Below are 6,000 nucleotides of genomic sequence, written 5' to 3'. Positions count from 1 at the left end.
GAGTGTTGCTCTACACCACAGGTCTCCCCCCCAGAGTGTTACTCTACACCACAGGTCCCCCCCGAGTGTTGCTCTACACCACAGGTCCCCCCCGAGTGTTGCTCTACACCACAGGTCCCACCAGAGTGTTGCTCTACACCACAGGTCCCACCAGAGTGTTGCTCTACACCACAGGTCCCACCAGAGTGTTGCTCTACACCACAGGTCCCACCAGAGTGTTGCTCTACACCACAGGTCCCACCAGAGTGTTGCTCTACACCACAGGTCCCACCAGAGTGTTGCTCTACACCACAGGTCCCACCAGAGTGTTGCTCTACACGACAGGTCCCACCAGAGTGTTGCTCTACACGACAGGTCCCACCAGAGTGTTGCTCTACACGACAGGTCCCACCAGAGTGTTGCTCTACACCACAGGTCCCACCAGAGTGTTGCTCTACACCACAGGTCCCCCCCCCCCCGAGTGTTGCTCTACACCACAGGTCCCCCCCCAGAGTGTTGCTCTACACCACAGGTCTCCCCCCCAGAGTGTTACTCTACACCACAGGTCCCCCCCGAGTGTTGCTCTACACCACAGGTCCCCCCCGAGTGTTGCTCTACACCACAGGTCCCACCAGAGTGTTGCTCTACACCACAGGTCCCACCAGAGTGTTGCTCTACACCACAGGTCCCACCAGAGTGTTGCTCTACACCACAGGTCCCACCAGAGTGTTGCTCTACACCACAGGTCCCACCAGAGTGTTGCTCTACACCACAGGTCCCACCAGAGTGTTGCTCTACACGACAGGTCCCACCAGAGTGTTGCTCTACACGACAGGTCCCACCAGAGTGTTGCTCTACACCACAGGTCCCACCAGAGTGTTGCTCTACACCACAGGTCCCCCCCCGAGTGTTGCTCTACACCACAGGTCCACCCCAGTGTTGCCCTACACCACAGGTCCCCCCCAGAGTGTTACTCTACACCACAGGTCCCCCCCGAGTGTTGCTCTACACCACAGGTCCTCCCCCCCGAGTGTTGCTCTACACCACAGGTCCTCCCCCCCAGAGTGTTGCTCAACACCACAGGTCCTCCCCCCCAGATTGTTACTCTACACCACAGGTTCCCCCCAGAGTGTTACTCTACACCACAGGTCCCCCCCAGAGTGTTGCTCTACACCACAGGTCCCCCCCAGAGTGTTGCTCTACACCACAGGTCCCCCCCAGTGTGTTGCTCTACACCACAGGTCCCCGCCAGAGTGTTGCTCTACACCACAGGTCCCCCCCAGAGTGTTTCTCTACACCACAGGTCCCCCCCCAGAGTGTTGCTCTACACCACAGGTCCCCCCCAGATTGTTGCTCTATACCACAGGTCCCCCCCCAGAGTGTTGCTCTACACCACAGGTCCTCCCCCCCAGAGTGTTGCTCTACTCCACAGGTCCTCCCCCCCAGAGTGTTGCTCTACACCACAGGTCCCCCCCAGAGTGTTGCTCTACACCACAGGTCCCCCCCAGATTGTTGCTCTACACCACAGGTCCCCCCCCCCAAGAGTGTTGCTCTACACCACAGGTCCCCCTCAGAGTGTTGCTCTACACCACAGGTCAACCCCAGAGTGTTGCTCTACACCACAAGTCCCCCCAGAGTGTTGCTCTACACCACAGGTCCCCCCAGAGTGTTGCTCTACACCACAGGTCCCACCAGAGTGTTGCTCTACACCACAGGTCCCCCCCGAGTGTTGCTCTACACCACAGGTCCCCCCTCCCCCCGAGTGTTGCTCTACACCACAGGTCCCACCAGAGTGTTGCTCTACACCACAGGTCCCCCCCCCCACCGAGTGTTGCTCTACACCACAGGTCTCCCCTCCAGAGTGTTGCTCTACACCACAGGTCTCCCCTCCAGATTGTTGCTCTACACCACAGGTCCCACCAGAGTGTTGCTCTACACCACAGGTCCCACCAGAGTGTTGCTCTACACCACAGGTCCCACCAGAGTGTTGCTCTACACCACAGGTCCCACCAGAGTGTTGCTCTACACCACAGGTCCCACCAGAGTTTTGCTCTACACCACAGGTCCCACCAGAGTGTTGCTCTACACCACAGGTCCCACCAGAGTGTTGCTCTACACCTCAGGTCCCACCAGAGTGTTGCTCTACACCACAGGTCCCACCAGAGTGTTGCTCTACACCACAGGTCCCACCAGAGTGTTGCTCTACACCACAGGTCCCACCAGAGTGTTGTTTTACACCACAGGTCCCACCAGAGTGTTGCTCTACTCCACAGGTCCCCCTCCCGAGTGTTGCTCTACACCACAGGTCCACCCCAGTGTTGCCCTACACCACAGGTCCCCCCCCGAGTGTTGCTCTACACCACAGGTCCCCCCCAGAGTGTTGCTCTACACCACAGGTCCACCCCGAGTGTTGCTCTACACCACAGGTCCCCCCCAGAGTGTTGCTCTACACCACAGGTCCCCCCAGAGTGTTGCTCTACACAACAGGTTCCCACCAGAGTGTTGCTCTATACCACAGGTCCCCCCCCAGAGTGTTGCTCTACACCACAGGTCCCCCCCGAGTGTTGCTCTACAACACAGGTCTCGCCCAGAGTGTTGCTCTACACCACAGGTTCCCACCAGAGTGTTGCTCTTCACCACAGGTCCCCCCAGAGTGTTGCTCTACACCACAGGTCCCCCCCGAGTGTTGCTCTACACCACAGGTCTCGCCCAGAGTGTTGCTCTACACCACAGGTTCCCACCAGAGTGTTGCTCTACACCACAGGTCCCACCAGAGTATTGCTCTACACCACAGGTCCCACCAGAGTGTTGTTCTACACCACAGGTCCCACCAGAGTGTTGCTCTACACCACAGGTCCCACCAGAGTGTTGCTCTACACCACAGGTCCCACCAGAGTGTTGCTCTACACCACAGGTCCCACCAGAGTGTTGCTCTACACCACAGGTCCCACTAGAGTGTTGCTCTACACCACAGGTCCCACCAGAGTGTTGCTCTACATCACAGGTCCCACCAGAGTGTTGCTCTACACCACAGGTCCCACCAGAGTGTTGCTCTACACCACAGGTCCCACCAGAGTGTTGCTCTACACCACAGGTCCCACCAGAGTGTTGCTCTACGCCCCAGGTCCCACCAGAGTGTTGCTCTACACCACAGGTCCCACCAGAGTGTTGCTCTACACCACAGGTCCCACCAGAGTGTTGCTCTACACCACAGGTCCCCCCCCCGAGTGTTGCTCTACACCACAGGTCCCCCCCCCCCGAGTATTGCTCTACACCACAGGTCCCCCCCCCCGAGTGTTGCTCTACACCACAGGTCCCACCAGAGTGTTGCTCTACACCACAGGTCCCACCAGAGTGTTGCTCTACACCACAGGTCCAGAGTGTTGCTCTACACCACAGGTCCCCCCCCGAGTGTTGCTCTACACCACAGGTCCCGCCCAGAGTGTTGCTCTACACCACAGGTCCCCCCAGAGTGTTGCTCTACACCACAGGTCCCCCCCAGAGTGTTGCTCTACACCACAGGTCCCCCCAGAGTGTTGCTCTACACCACAGGTCCCCCCCCAGAGTGTTGCTCTACACCACAGGTCCCACCAGAGTGTTGCTCTACACCACAGGTCCCCCCCCCGAGTGTTGCTCTACACCACAGGTCCCCCCCAGAGTGTTGCTCTACACCACAGGTCCCACCAGAGTGTTGCTCTACACCACAGGTCCCACCAGAGTGTTGCTCTACACCACAGGTCCCCCCCCCGAGTGTTGCTCTACACCACAGGTCCCCCCACCGAGTGTTGCTCTACACCACAGGTCCCGCCCAGAGTGTTGCTCTTCACCACAGGTCCCACCAGAGTGTTGCTCTACACCACAGGTCCCCCCAGAGTGTTGCTCTACACCACAGTTCCCCCCCCAGAGTGTTGCTCTACACCACAGTTCCCCCCCAGAGTGTTGCTCTACACCACAGGTCCCCCCCAGAGTGTTGCTCTACACCACAGGTCCCCCCCAGAGTGTTACTCTACACCACAGGTCCCCCCCCCAGAGTGTTACTCTACACCACAGGTCCCCCCAGAGTGTTGCTCTACACCACAGGTCCCCCCCCAGTGTGTTGCTCTACACCACAGGTCCCCCCCCCAGAGTGTTACTCTACACCACAGGTCCCCCCCCCGAGTGTTGCTCTACACCACAGGTCCCCCCCCCAGAGTGTTACTCTACACCACAGGTCCTCCCAGTGTGTTGCTCTACACCACAGGTCCCCCCCAGAGTGTTACTCTACACCACAGGTCCCCCCTGAGTGTTGCCCTACACCACAGGTCCCCCCCGAGTGTTGCTCTACACCACAGGTCCCCCCCAGAGTGTTGCTCTACACCACAGGTCCCCCCAGAGTGTTGCTCTACACCACAGGTCCCCCCCAGAGTGTTACTCTACACCACAGGTCCCCCCAGAGTGTTACTCTACACCACAGGTCCCCCCCAGAGTGTTACTCTACACCACAGGTCCCCCCCCAGAGTGTTACTCTACACCACAGGTCCCCCCCCAGAGTGTTACTCTACACCACAGGTCCCCCCCAGAGTGTTACTCTACACCACAGGTCCCCCCTCGAGTGTTGCTCTACACCACAGATCCCCCCCAGAGTGTTGCTCTACACCACAGGTCCCCCCAGAGTGTTGCTCTACACCACAGGTCCCCCCCCAGAGTGTTGCTCTACACCACAGGTCCCCCCCAGAGTGTTGCTCTACACCACAGGTCCCCCCCCAGAGTGTTGCTCTACACCACAGGTCCCCCCCAGAGTGTTGCTCTACACCACAGGTCCCCCCCAGAGTGTTGCTCTACACCACGGGTCCCCCCAGAGTGTTGCTCTACACCACAGGTCCCCCCAGAGTGTTGCTCTACACCACAGGTCCCCCCCAAGTGTTGCTCTACACCACAGGTCCCCCCCCAGAGTGTTGCTCTACACCACAGGTCCCCCCAGAGTGTTGCTCTACACCACAGGTCCCCCCCAGAGTGTTGCTCTACACCACAGGTCCACCCCAGTGTTGCCCTACACCACAGGTCCCCCCCCAGAGTGTTACTCTACACCACAGGTCCCCCCCGAGTGTTGCTCTACACCACAGGTCCCACCAGAGTGTTGCTCTACACCACAGGTCCCACCAGAGTGTTGCTCTACACCACAGGTCCCCCCCCAGAGTGTTGCTCTACACCACAGGTCTCCCCCCCAGAGTGTTACTCTACACCACAGGTCCCCCCCGAGTGTTGCTCTACACCACAGGTCCCCCCGGGTGTTGCTCTACACCACAGGTCCCACCAGAGTGTTGCTCTACACCACAGGTCCCACCAGAGTGTTGCTCTACACCACAGGTCCCACCAGAGTGTTGCTCTACACCACAGGTCCCACCAGAGTGTTGCTCTACACCACAGGTCCCACCAGAGTGTTGCTCTACACCACAGGTCCCACCAGAGTGTTGCTCTACACGACAGGTCCCACCAGAGTGTTGCTCTACACGACAGGTCCCACCAGAGTGTTGCTCTACACCACAGGTCCCACCAGAGTGTTGCTCTACACCACAGGTCCCCCCCCCGAGTGTTGCTCTACACCACAGGTCCCCCCCCAGAGTGTTGCTCTACACCACAGGTCTCCCCCCCAGAGTGTTACTCTACACCACAGGTCCCCCCCGAGTGTTGCTCTACACCACAGGTCCCCCCCGAGTGTTGCTCTACACCACAGGTCCCACCAGAGTGTTGCTCTACACCACAGGTCACACCAGAGTGTTGCTCTACACCACAGGTCCCACCAGAGTGTTGCTCTACACCACAGGTCCCACCAGAGTGTTGCTCTACACCACAGGTCCCACCAGAGTGTTGCTCTACACCACAGGTCCCACCAGAGTGTTGCTCTACACCACAGGTCCCACCAGAGTGTTGCTCTACACGACAGGTCCCACCAGAGTGTTGCTCTACACCACAGGTCCCACCAGAGTGTTGCTCTACACCACAGGTCCCCCCCCCGAGTGTTGCTCTACACCACAGGTCCAC

This window comes from Procambarus clarkii, chromosome 47 (assembly GCF_040958095.1).
Source record: "Procambarus clarkii isolate CNS0578487 chromosome 47, FALCON_Pclarkii_2.0, whole genome shotgun sequence".
Lineage (NCBI taxonomy): Eukaryota > Metazoa > Arthropoda > Malacostraca > Decapoda > Cambaridae > Procambarus > Procambarus clarkii.
Note: the sequence above shows the minus strand (reverse complement) of the source record.